Below are 14905 nucleotides of genomic sequence, written 5' to 3'. Positions count from 1 at the left end.
GTATCCCAGATTATATGCAGGCACACTTGCATGTATGGTATCATTACATTACTACGTTTAACAGTGCTTTTCCAAGTAAGAGTAGATTGCAAATTGTAGTACTGGAACCCTACACCCCTGCATGCAAACCTTGACTCTGAGTACTGACTATCATGTTATTGGTGTTTGAGCTGTATGTTATTATCTCCTATTGGATATTGATCTGATATGTGGATATTAACATGTTTTTATGGACATGTTTTCATAGACATGTCATTGAGGACTGCTGTAATGTAGTAACGGCATACCTATCAGTCTCAGACATCTGTCAAAACATTCATCCTAATGCATAACCTGTTGCCTATCTACTGTCTGTCCTCTGTACAGATGTGCAGATGTCAGGTATCCATCTTTGCTGCTTACAGGCAATCTCTGATTGACTGACACTGACTTGTCTGCCCAGCTGAGTTATGAATGCCACAGCTAGGAAACCCCAGTCTGTATGCCCCACATGCCATGGATACCTCAACCAGACTACCACAGTCAACAGAACATGTTTGGGTACAGGTTCCAACCCAGACACTGGCCATGTTATGCAATATGTGTTGCATACATGTCAAATGGAGCACCTCACTGGCCCTCTTCAAGAGAAAATCAGATGAGTGGATGTTGAATATAACAGTCTCCATGAGGATCACTCAAGTGGCATCACTTGATAGATGGCCTGTTAACAAATATCAGGTGACATGATACCAGTGTATGCACATGCCCTACTCTTCTCATCTCTCCATGGACAATAGCCTGGTGCACACCTAGAAATACCTGCATCTATGGACCTCAGTACTGACAAATGTGGTTGTGTGCATTACTGGGTATAACATTGTTTGGGTGTTCTACAAATAAGTAGATAGGTGTGGGTTACCCTCTTAGTCCTGCCAAATGTGAGTATGTGTGTGTGTGTGTGCATGTGTGAGCAATAGTGTGTGAGTGTGTATATTTGTAGAAGATGGCATTCCAAGGCCACATACTCCAAATACACTAAACCTTGCTATACATTATAAAGGATGGTGATGTTTCTGACATTAGGAGAGCCATGACAAAACCTTCAGCTTACTACCACTGTGGCGTGTGCAATAAATGCATATCCCTATAGTAGCAACTATTAGATAGACAAGGGTTTATATTTCAGTCCTGTTCAATATGTGATTGTGGGTATGTCAGAGCATTGCCTGACATATAAGGCCATGTCAAACCCAGATTTGATGAATATGCTTCACCTCAAAAAATCTAGATCCCTCAGAACCACAAGGGTGGGAGACTTAAACCTTGACACGGTTATAAATAGAACATGCTGGAGGGACAGATTCATCACCCAGAGACTCCCTATGCTGTGGAACAAAATCCCGGTACATGTGAGGCAGAGCACCTCGCTGGCCTTGTTCAAGAGGAATCTTGACCAATGGATGGGAGATCGCAGATATACCCCAGGGATTACTTCAGTGTCACTGCTTCACAGAGGCACAGAAAAATGATAGGCATAGTTTTTATTCAAACTAAAGGGGTGGCGAAAGCCACATAACTATGGGCTAGGCTTATAAATGCCCTTGGGCAGATAGCCTAGTATGAACCTATGAACCTATGAACCTATGAACAATATCCAATGTGGGGCAGGTGTGCTGGGTATACTGTCTTTACACCATGGTACCCCCAGTACATGTCCCAAGGTCCACTGTATAAGGATTGCTGTGAAAATTAACCATACGGGTAACTGACGACACTCTTCAGCCCAATGATGCATGTGCTGGGATCACAAACTCTGTAACAGTATGGACTCACTGACAAGGTAGTCAGCACTGCTAAACACAGGTCTGTCAAATGTGTCTATGACTGTATGTGTCTGTCAATGTGTATATGACAGCATATTATACTATATATTGTCCATTAACACCCAGTACATCCCCCACTACCATACTGTCCAAGGCCTGGTGATGATGTTCACTTTACAGGAAGCTAGGGACACATCTCACACTACAAGGTCTGTGGTGTGCGCAGTCAAGGCCAAACACATTAGTAGCAATAAGTACCTATGCAGGGGTTCTAAACTCAGTGTTGCCAAGGAAGTGTGGGTGTATGTGAAGGAATCTACTTAATTTTTCAGAAAATATATTTCCCAGGAGATCATCTGTCCATGAACTAACTGGCAAGTATTAACACTGCAAAGCAATCATCTTGTGGAAAATCATTCCATCAAAAATATTAGTGGATGTGTAAATGCCCTTTTACCCACTGTACAGCTGTACAGTGATAATGGAGTTGGTATACATAGTTGGGTGTGGTTGTTGTGGGCACAACCACTCACATTGGGGGTATTGTTGTGTGTATCCCCCCAGTTTATGTTAAGAGGTTAAGTAGTTATTAATCACACTATGTGTGGTTCTACACCACCCCACACACACCAATGTGGGTGGCTGTGCCCCCCACACCAGCACAACTATGTATACCAACTCTAGGATTGCAGCAGATTGGGGAAAAGGACATATACCCTGCCAGTACCATTTTCAATTATATTAAATTTGGTGGACTGATTATTTACTGATGTGATGTTCTGGCAATTTGGTCTTGGTGGAATTACAAATGCCAACATGAGTTCTCTGCACAATGAAGTACATCCATGTAAACAGTATTCTCTGTGTATCACATCAACACAAAAGCCTGTGTGTGTTATTCACAAACATTTGGTGTGTGCCACCCAGTACACTTACCATTGTCCACTGTAAAAGAGCTGCTTACATCAGCCACCATGCAATCACCTGTATACACCCCTCAGACCTATTAGCCATGTTGCACATGGTGTAACTGTTATACAGACCTGTCATTTGTGTTCAGCTGTACCCAGGATATGACACAGTCAATGTTACCACAGTACCACACCCCTTGTATTAAAAGACAGCAGACCAACATCCACCTGGCACACAGACACCTAGAACACAAACATAATACATTATGGAGACCACATTCAGTCAGTATTAATAACAGCAATAATGCATCATGGCTGGACAGCTACACACCCTGACATGTAAGCATGAAACATTCCAGCTGACAACACTTTAAACAGCATTACATTGCAAAACTGTCATACATACACCCTGTGCATCAGAACCATATTAGCATGTCCCTGCATTGATGGTATGGATGACAGGGATGTGGCACAGATATCATCATATGCACAGGGTGTGGTGTGGGTATGCCAGAGGCCTAAGCTGAGTCATTTGGTTGACATCATTTGTGTGGGTTAGGGTTTGTTCATTAAATGGCCTGTGCAGACGTGGTGTGTGTAGGTATGGAGGTGCCCTAGCTGTGATGGTGATGTGGGTGTGTGTATGGATTCATACAGTTCTGCCATGTGTCTGCCCTATACAGCTGTATGTTGGACAGTTGTGTACCATACATGGCAGGGTGTACAGTTCACTGTGTCTGGCCATGGACAGGGAACTGCACCTGCCAGGGGTTGCATGGGCACATCAGGCAGAAGCCAAGTTATGGTACTCTCCCCTGATGATGACATTTATCTGCTGGAACCACGACCCTGTTGAAACCATCCAGGAACACGTTCCCATGGCCTGCTACACTGTAGCATGGACAGCACACCACCCTCAGTACTGCCAGTGTCACTGCCACTATGGGAGCATGATGGTGCATAGCCACATAGCCCCCAGCTGATTATGGTGCTGAGTTATGTCTACGCTCCTGCCACCTCTCCCCTGTGAAACGTTCAAGCACAGGTATTCCACAGCTGATGAGCACCCTGATCTCACCCAACCATCTATCCATGATCTCATTGAATTCACGCCTAGCTGAAACAAGGTCCTGGAGACAGCCATGAGCACCAGGGAGATGTTCTGCCACAACCCTGTGCAGTTGTCTGGTGTTATGTTCATTGCGTGCCAGCATCCATTACAGCCCGAAACAAGCCCCTGATAACTGTTGCATTGGCACTTGCTACATGTACTGGATAGACATCAATCCTCCTTCGACCACCCCTGCCCATCTGCCTGTATGTGACCTTACCAGCAATCTGGCTAGTGGCTGGCTGCTAACTTGCCAAAGTCTCCACACTTACATGTCCTGTGCCTGCACCCACCTGTCCTTCACTTGTGGCCACTGGTGATGGGGAATGTGTGGGCATTGTGACTCTGTGCAGGGATGGGGTTGACAAAGGTCCACGCATATGCATCTAGTTTCTTGGACTGTTACCACTCCACGTACATGTTCCCCTAATGGAGTTGTATGCTGCACATTTGCATTGTACAGATTATAGGTCACAATACAGGTCGCATGGCTTTGGCCTTGTGTATTGTGCTCACATTTTCATATTTCACAAATACCTGGCATTGTGGCATGCGTGTACACCTTTTATATGCACTGTATCACAGTACTGTATACAACATGTCCCTACTATTGGCACTCTGTCCTCACATTTTGGCAATCATTATCCAGATGTCCTGCAATAACAGGTTTGTGAGTTATGATACTGATATGTGACATCTCATGCAAATAGGCCCCTGTGATATCATGCAGTGAACCCCACCACAGGTGATCTTGCAGATACATGCAATTTGCTGACTATAACAGTTCAGTGCATGGCCACATGCATGCCTTTAAAATGCCTGGGATACTGGTAAACCACAACAGGAGGATCTCATAATTACCAGTCTCAGGCTGCTGTGCATCGTATTGACAGGAGGTACGTAGGTATTGTGAGGTAGAGGTATTATCAGCAGCTTCACAATAGCCATTGGTCAAGGAGCAATGCTACATGTCTATTTGCTATTCTTCACCTGAAATGGGCACATGTGCATTACTAAACCTCTCCCAGTACTCTATTTTGCATTGACATATGCATCTAAAGACTGTTATTACACAGTTAGAATGTAACCTCAGTACACTGATGTGGACTTTTGCCTTACCTGGACACTCCTCAACAGTTTCCTGGGTGGGACCTACCTCCATGACAGTGGTTTATGAGAGATGGTAGTGGTATTTTTTAACTGGATTGTTTACTGTAATCTTGGAAAGTGAGAGGATGTGTGAGATGTTGGTGAATATGTATAGGTACTGCTTATCTGAACAAGGGTGGTCTGCAGAGGTGTAGTAACAAGTGCGGGATAACATTGATCAGTCACAGGATGAGGTAAAGGTAAAGGGTGATGGCAGTTAGGTTGAGAACATGGCGATGATTGATGATCTGCAGTATGGTTTCATGCCAGGTAAGAGCAGTACAGATGCAAACTCCTTATAGTGTATGCACTTTCACACTGGTGTCTGTTTCTTGGTGCTGTTACATCCCTGATGTGCCTGGTATATTTGCAATTACATGTGTATTCCCCCATAGCAAGATTGCTTTTTTGTTGTGTTAGTCTGCCTGTAGTTTGTATATTGCTTGGTGACATGGCTAGTAGCTCAGTGTATTTTACCTAATTTGATGTTAAGTCCAGATATTTGGCAGATGTAAGTGTTGCCTGGCCCCCACAAGAGTTACGTATTTCTGACACATCGGTGGGAGGATTTGAAGATTTTGTGACTAACTACTGGGAGGTCAATGGGCTTTGGACTTGTGATATTCCACTGAATAGATGTTGGAACAGACAGGAGGGTGTTACTGCATCATATGTGTTGGCTCAACTACACTAGTATTTCAGTAATGTCCACATTTTCATGGCACCCCCCCTTTGTCAGGCTTGGTTATGCTTTCTTGTACTAAGCTGTTCTGTGCATACCTATCAAACAGCCAGATTGTTCCAGACTGTCCACGTTTATTGCCCATATTTCTGGACTGCTGCACATTTTATTCCTTCCTGTAGTAAATCACTGTGATCACGTGGGGATTTCTGTCAGTATATGATGACATACATTACAGTTTCAAAATTGACATGCATGCTGACACACACCCTGTTCCTGTAGCAACATTCTACATTTATACCTGCAGGACGTACATTGTGTCCCTAGTGTTGATCCATTGCCCCCCCCCCCATTTGCAGCTTTTGTCCAGATCTTTTATGCTTCTGGGTATGACTCCAGTACACGTTATGCCTATATATATATATATATATATATATATATATATATATATATATATATATATATATATATATAGATCCAATTTGAATCATCGAATGTTCAGAACATCACTGTTCTAATCATCAAGACCAGAACATCGATGTTCAGAACATCAAAGGTTCAAAATGAACCATACAAAAACAAAAACACTTACAAAAACTATTTTATGCAGGGGGTCTTTGCCCCCCTGCACCCCCCACACCCCCCCTACTTTAATATTCCAACTCCGAGATCGCGCTACAGTGGGTAAGGGAAATCTACCATTTACCGCTATATGCGGTAGCGCTAAACGGGAGATCTCCCATACCCTACCTGCAATGCCAACATTCAGATGGCACACACACACACACACACACACACACACACACACAACATGCAGGGAACCTTGCTGCCCTGCATACACGCCCCAAAATTCTACAATTTTACTTACCTGGCACTTCCACTTTAAACCTTTGATGTTCTGAACATCGATGTTCTGGTCTCGATGATCAGAATTTCGATGTTTTGAACATTCGATGATTCAATGTGGATCTATATATATATATATATATATATATGTGTGTGTGTGTGTGTGTGTGTATGTATATGTATGTATGCATATATATCTATATATATATCTATATATATATATATATATATATCTATATATATATATATATATATATATATATCTATATATATATATATATATATATATATGTATGTATATATCAGTATATATATTTATATATAAATATCTCTATATATGTATATATGTATATATATATATATATATATATATATATACCTAGATATATATTTATATATGTGTATTTATTATGTTAAGATATATTTATCTGTGTGTGTGTATATATATATATATATATATATATATATATATATATATATATATTTGTTTACATATATGACTACTGATATAACCGTATATTTCTTTTTTTATATTTGCACATATATATTATTTTATGATATATATGTATATATTCTACAGGTCTAATTTTGTATGTACAGCTACATATATCTGATGTATACACTTTTCATTTGTATCTATCACCATACAAATCCATATTTGTATATTTATATATTATAAACATGACTGGTTCCACAATATTCTATACCTGTCTTGAATGATATATTTAAAAAAACATTTAGTAGTACAGCTCAGATGGAGTAGTGATACATGGTGTATGTGGTCCTGGGTTCACGACTCGGTAGAGATAATTATTTTTTTGCTGGCCAAAACAGTGGCTGATGATGACAGGGTGATTAAAGCAGTTTTAAGCAGTTGTAAGCTGGTTTGCGCGGGTTTGCACGGTGGTTAGCAATGCTAACTTCTGATTAACTATGCCCACACAGAGTTAGCCTTAAAAAGTGCTTAATCTGTTTAGGCATCACTTAGCACGAGCAAACATGTGTAAACCCACTTACTGCTGCTTAAAACAACTTACTCCCACTTACCCCCACAAAAAAAACGAAAAGAAAAAAGGGTGATAGGGAAGTAGTGAAAAGGGGGGCATACAGAGGGAAAGACAATAGGGGAAATAGCTAGGGATGTTCAGGACGGGTGTAGGGAAGGTCCATAGCTGTCCATTTCTTTTACAGCAACAGCTGTGCGTATATACTGAATTTGGAGGTAGATATGGACACTCAAACCCCTGAGACAGGGGTGAGGACAACAATAATGTGTTGTGAAGCCAGTTAAACCAGATCACATGTGTCCAGTGGACATGTATGTGAAATGGACAGCTATATATGGGGCAAAATATTTTTTGGATACAGACTTCCCTTTTTTTAAGGTGAGAGTGGGATGTTGGGGAAGGATAGTAGGTATATTTGGGGAGGTAGGTTGGGTAGGAAGACAGACAAGACAGACAAGACAGCATATAAGGGTTGTATATGACACATATGGGGGGTAAGCACTTTGGACGGGGTGGAAATCAGAAGCCCGCAAGCCCCCAAATAGTAACAGTGGGACTAAGGTTCCCACCAATGGGCAGGGCAGTCACCACTGCACCTTTATGGTCCCGAAGGTGGCTGTGCTGGGGGCTGTGCAGGAGGGGTAGGCTGACCCTCTAATTGTGCCACGCGGCCCTCAAACCAGTGTGGCAGATCTCCCAATTCTCTGCGGAGCTCGCTATGCACCAGACTCCGGACCTGGCTTCGGGTGACAGCATCCTGTCTGCCCCCATACCCATTGGGGGGATGAGCCCCATCCCCTGAGTCGGTTCCACAGGTGGTGCAGGACCAGCAGATGAGAAGGTCCTGGGGTAGGTCCCAGACATACTGGGGTCCGGTGTCTCAACGAGATGAGGTGGGAGAGGTGAGTCCGCTGGGACCGGCCTTCCCAAACGTGCTATGGTGTTGCAGTTTTAGAACATATATGAGTTAGTAATAGTCAACACAATCCAGGATTAGTTATAACACCATGCGTAGATATTCCCATTAACCCAAAACACCAGATTTGGAACAGTTGCATAGAAAACAGAACACATGCGTATATGGAATCACAGTGGCCATTACAATGGCATGCAAGTTACATTGATAGCAACAGGCCACCAATGATAGTATTTCAACATGGAACATTAACAGAAACACAGTCCAATATTTATTGAACAATAGGACATATGTCCCAACAGTAGGTTTGGTATAAAACATACCTATTGATTTGTGTGTTTAGATCATTGCTGTAGATATGGTGGGGAGGAGAGAGAGATGTCAGTTAACAACTTCTATATCCTTGCAGTACTCACAACTTTAATGATCATTTCGCTAATCATTACTGTACAGGTATTATTACAATAACCTATGGCCTTGGTTTGGGCAGTGGTATGTCTGTACATAATGTCTAATTCAACCTTCTTATAGCTACTTTCTACTTCTATTACCTGGAAGTCCTGTTGGGGGAATGGTTGTTAACACTATCTGACTGTTTCTACACATATTCGCAAACTCCTGGTTGAAATTATGCATGTAGCTTACTACCACTCCCGGGATTTGAACCATGGCTCTGTCTGCTAAAAATACAACAATTTGTGTTTCATCAAAGTGAGCTATTGAGAAACTGCGTCCTCTTTTTTTTCAGTGTTTTCTAAGTCTCTCTTAGTTGTACAATCTGACCTTGTAATTATAACATTCTTATATAGACATTCCTAGACATATTTTTTTATGTAGCACAGTGTGGGAAACAGTGGTTAACACAACATTACTATTCAAATATCAGATCTTGGTGAATGCAACATTTGAAGCCATACAATGCCACAGTACACACAACCAGTCCATGATTTAGAACTTTATTGCCAGGCAGTTACAGTTCTCTTACCTGGGAGACCTGTGGGGGGAATGGTTGTTAACACTACCTGACTGTTTCTACACATATTCACAAAATCCTAGTAGACATTATGCATACAGCTTACTAACGCTCCCAGGATTTGACCCATGGCTGTGCCTGCCAAAAAGTACAACAATTTGTGTTTCATCAGAGTGCGCTATTGAGAAACAACTACGTTTTCTTTCAGTGTTTTGTGTCTAATTCTCTCTTGCTTGTACAATCTGACCTTGTAATTACAACATTCCTATACAGACATTCCTAGACATATTTTTGATATTGCACAGTGTGGAAAAAGTAGTTAACACAACATTGCTATTCAGATATCAGATCTTGGTGACTGTAACATTTCATGCCGTACAATACCAGAGTAAATACAACCAGTACAGGATTTAGAAATTTATTGCCAGGCAGTTACAGTTTTATTTAAATATGACTTATATGGGACTATTACTGTCATATTGTCTGGTTTATTCAGTACAAACCATACACATTTTTTATATTGCCAGGTGACATTCTACTCCTTTATATTTATTTGGTATGACTACTACAAGCAGGGTTATTACTCATCAGCCTCATGATGCAGCCTTTGCAACCTACTGGCATGGGCTTCCTGGTTTGCAGCCCGCTCAGCTGGAGCGGTAATGAAAATAGAGAAACATTTAGGCATACCTATCCATCACATACACAGGCTGGACTTTGGTAAACAGTTATTGCTATGAGTACTTACACAGTGCTGGGACATCACCCCTCTGGCTTGCTTCTTGGACTCACTGTTCCAAGACCTCCATCTTCCTCCATTTCAAGTCGGCATGGTGATGCCAGACCTGCTCACTAGTCTGAGGGATACCAGTAGCACTGGTGAGATCATGGGCGAGACTTTCCCAGGCTTTGCTTTGTATTGGGAGCCCTGGTACTGGTCCTGCTGCAGTCACACATCATGTTTTTTTACCAGGAGTCCTACCATGACCTTGGACTCCTGTATACCCCAGCGCTGTGCCCAAAAGTACATGCCCTCTCCAACACCTGCCATACTGCCTACAGTGGAGAGCTACAACCAGTTATGAGCTGTATTCCCACCTGCGAGGTTTAAATACGGCTGATTTCCCACCCTTTGCCATGATTGGACGGTTTTGAATATGCTGAGCTAAGCTAAGCTACAGGCAAACATGCTTAGCTAAGGTTGGCAGTGCTTAAAGGGGCAGGTTCAGCACTGCTTACCAATGGGTGAATCCACTTAACTGGGCTACTCATTGCTTAGCATTCATATTCGCACAATGCTTACACCCAGTCAGCATAGCATAGCATTGTTTATGCTTTATTTTATTGAACTACTACCTGTATGGGATTGATTAATCATTCATTACATATTATAAATTTGTTTACCTTCCCTGGCATCCCCCAATGTACTTTCATTACATTTATACTTGTGCGACTATACTGTATGGGGCACTTGTGTCTATATGGGGATTTCACTACTTTATTACACTGACACCTCACATCTGGCCCTAAAACAGTACTCTGCTTAAGAAATATAAATTACTCCCTACATAAATATAGAAATAAATTAAAATTGTAATGATTACACATACAAAATCGAAATGGTTTTGGTGAGGCTCGAACCATGAGTGACTACATGCAAAGAGTACACTCTAACCACTACACTATGGCTTATGTTGGACGTCTATTGCTATTTAACTTATCATGTCATTTCATCTGGGCTAAGTATAACTAAGCAACAGGCACACCTGTATAGCTACGCTTAAACTTTATTGCACATTTAAAAAAAATAGAATATTTGTTGCGTTTTTAACTTTGTACCCTTCAGAATATCCATGATAATGCTAAACTTGTTATTCTATCAACTTTCTAAGTCTGTAATAGCAATATTTAAAAACTGCCCCTATTTTTGGGACTTTGTCCCACTTTTATTTATGGCTTTGTCCAGATTTCTTACTCTAAGAGGTTGAGAGGTATGGTAAGGACAATTGTCCCTTATGGATTTCTCCAAATTTCTTAGCCTGACAGGTTGAGAGTGTCACATGCATTCTTGCTCTATTTAAATTGCCATACGGCAATTCTGGTGTGCAGGGGGCGTGTGTATTGTGAAACTACTGCTCTCAGACACACCCCCTGCACTTGTACACAGACCTGTGTCCGTTTTACAGCACAGCAGCATGCCTTCATGAATATGCATGGCACGCTGCTGTGCTTTATGGGAACAGTCCCTTCTGTGCAGGAATAAGCTTGCTGAATCTCAGGGTTATTTTCCCAAAGTTGTTATATTTTATACAGGTCTTTTCCCTTCTCCCCTCTAAGCTTACTGTACATCAATTTAATAAATTAATGTTAAAATTTTTATTGTACTCTAGCAAACCAAGAATAGCACTAAATAATCATTTAGATGACTGGGAAGCAAGTGAAATTAGTCTTCCAGACATTTAAATGCATGCCCTATCATCTGATATTAAGACAATAACAGTATGGCTAAATACATCTTATTCAGCCATATGCAAGCAACTTCATAAGCATATTTGGTTAGAATCAAGCCGTTTCTGATGTTGCAATATACAAAATTCCTGCCTAATCATTTTCACTGGATGGTAAGACAATTTATTTTAGAAAACAAGAATAAACATGTATCCTCCAAGTATATAACCAATATATTAACCACATTTAGAAACTTTTTGAATAAAAATCCAGATATTAAGACCCTGTCATTTTTACTGTATCCTATTGTCTGTATGCAGAATAATATTAACATATTTGATGTCCTCAAAATGAAAAAAAAACATAGATAAAATAATATATTGGTATCATATGATGGATTCTGGAAAATCTCTTTCCGTGAATCAAATAATGAATAAATATAACATAGAAAGTGAAGTGTGGTTAACAATACGAGATTTAAGGTATTAAGCTGTAAGTCATTTAGACTCAATGCATTCGTCAATTAGACAATTTTTTTCTTAAGTTTATAGAGTTTATGATTGTTATAGGTGATCAATCAGTACAAGGAAAAGAACATATGTCCAAAATATACAAAATAATTAAATATTTGAAAATAGATCATATGGAAAAAATGTTGGAATACTATAAAGCAATTAATAAACAATCCCCTAGTGAAAGTGACAAAAAAATAACATTTGTTTCTTCAAAACAAACTCCCCCCTCCTTACAATGGAAGCTGTTCTCCTCAAAATGTATTCACATAATTTATATTACACTGTATAAAATAGAAATAATGTATGGCTAGAGCAATGGTTGCTGGAAGTGTAAGTTAAAATTGACAGCAAACTGGCAACATATTTTTTATGATTGTAATGTACTTAGAACTTACTGGGATAAATTGAATTATTTTTTACAGACTGTATTTAATGACAAGTTTCAGCTGACTAAATCATTGATTTTGTTTAATTCACCTATAACAAAATGTGTTCCTAGACAAAAATATTCACTTTTATGGACCTTATTAGCAATTGCCCATAAGAAAATCACCATGAACTGGAAGACTGACACTTCTCCAATATTCAAAGAATTCTGGAACTTGACATTAATAGTTTTGTAAATGGAAATGGATACTGTCAAGATGAGAACTGAAATAACCACTTCATACTACAGCTTTTGGCTAAAAGTGGTGGAGATATAGGAGAAAATAGTCTGTAATGCATTATGAATTAGAATGGCACTTGGAAAATTTAAATCTAGTCATATGGTAAGATACCTTTGTAAATAGTTTTGATTTGTTTTAGTTTGTTGTTATGAAGGTTTTTTTCCCTTCTAAATTTTTTTATGAGATTGAATTATTCAACACGTATGTTCTATTTCATATTACGAAATGTTATTTTCATTTTAAAAATTTCAGTAGAAATACCTGAGTAAAAAGGTCACGGGACATTCTGCAGAATTACATGGAGGAAAAGCATTGCAGAATGAAAAATAATTGAAAAATGGACTAAAATTATCACAAACCATGAATCAATTATGCAAAAAATAGAAGGAGGCATTATAGCAATTAAACAACCATGAAGGCAAGAGAAGCAATAAATCACTTTAAAGAACTTTGCCATGCCAAATGGCTCTGATAGTGTTTTGTCATGTGTTAAAAATCTTAGTTTATGCTGAGTATTCATCTGTTAATGTTCAAATATTTAAAAATATCTTATTTTCAACAATGCTATCCAGGCTGTTTTACAATTTACACCTTGATTGTTTTATGAATCACTTCATTTTTTCTTGCTAATTCAAAATTTCATTCAGCTTATTATTATTTATTTTGGTGTATTCCTACATAGTCAGAATATTTTCCTGTTTCTTCATGAGTAAAAATACTTTATTGTTTTTCTGTGGTGGTAAATATGCATTAGTTTTGTTACTGTGCTAACTTTAACACATTTCTGTAATGAATCATGGTAAATTTTCCTCAGAATGGATCAACACAAAGTTGTGCTGTGTTACAGTCAGCTGTAGTTTTCTATTTCTTATTCCTGATAGCATCAACATTCAAAATACCTATACTGGTTATATACTTTAAGAAATGTTAAGGTAAATCAAGCATAATCTGACAAATTCAATTGTTTCAAAAGCTCTACTTTACCAATGATATTATTCTTATTAGTAAACAACAATTGATGGTAATGTTTTAGAGTACTTTTTAAATTTATTTTATTTACTCTTTGTTGATGTGGTTAGTCTTACTAGGCCAGAGTTCTTGTTTCAGGGGTGGCCCATGGTGGTATTCACACTGACTAAGGTAAATTTTCCCAGGGCCCTGGGGAGCTGTCCCTACTGTTTTCTGTGTTGACACTAGTGCTTGGAGAATTCCAAGATGGAAGAAGGACTTAACATTGTTGCTGGAGACATTTTGGAGAGAAAATTGCAGCAAGATGAAATCAAAGTTATGGAATTGGAGAGTGGAGGTTTGGTTACAGTGATATTGGAGAACTTAATGTAGACATGAGAACCAAATGAAGGTGAGGATGTGAGCTGGAGTGCTGTGATGGATAAAGTGCTGTAGGATCAGTCTGATAAAGAACCTGGTACTGTGGCAGAGAAGCAGATTGCAGAGGCACATTTGTTTGATGGAATTATCAGTTTTAAGACTATATCTCTGTAACTGGGTACTGTGGATGGGAGAAATGAAGTAAAGAAAAAAAAACACAGATAAGTGCTGTATGGCAAGGAACAAGATGTAGTTGTATACCTTACTCCCTCCATTGCACCTCTTTTGAGTGTGTAACTTTAACTTCATGTGGGTGTGGCTTGAGCTTTGAAAAAATGAAGTGATCACCTTATAGTTCTAACAAATACTCATTGACAGAAGTCAAATATCAATACAATTGCGTTTGCCATCATGTATGCTTCAAGATAAAATTTTCTGATACCTTGTATGTAGCATGGTTTTGGAATTATTAATGCAAATACTAACAGGCAATATTTGATACCTACAGGCACAGTAGGAAGTAACTGCAGAAACACCTGTAGGTG

Source organism: Protopterus annectens, chromosome 7.part1 (genome assembly GCF_019279795.1).
Source record: "Protopterus annectens isolate FY-2018-M chromosome 7.part1, PAN1.0, whole genome shotgun sequence".
Classification (NCBI taxonomy): domain Eukaryota; kingdom Metazoa; phylum Chordata; order Ceratodontiformes; family Protopteridae; genus Protopterus; species Protopterus annectens.
This window is presented reverse-complemented; position numbering follows the sequence as displayed.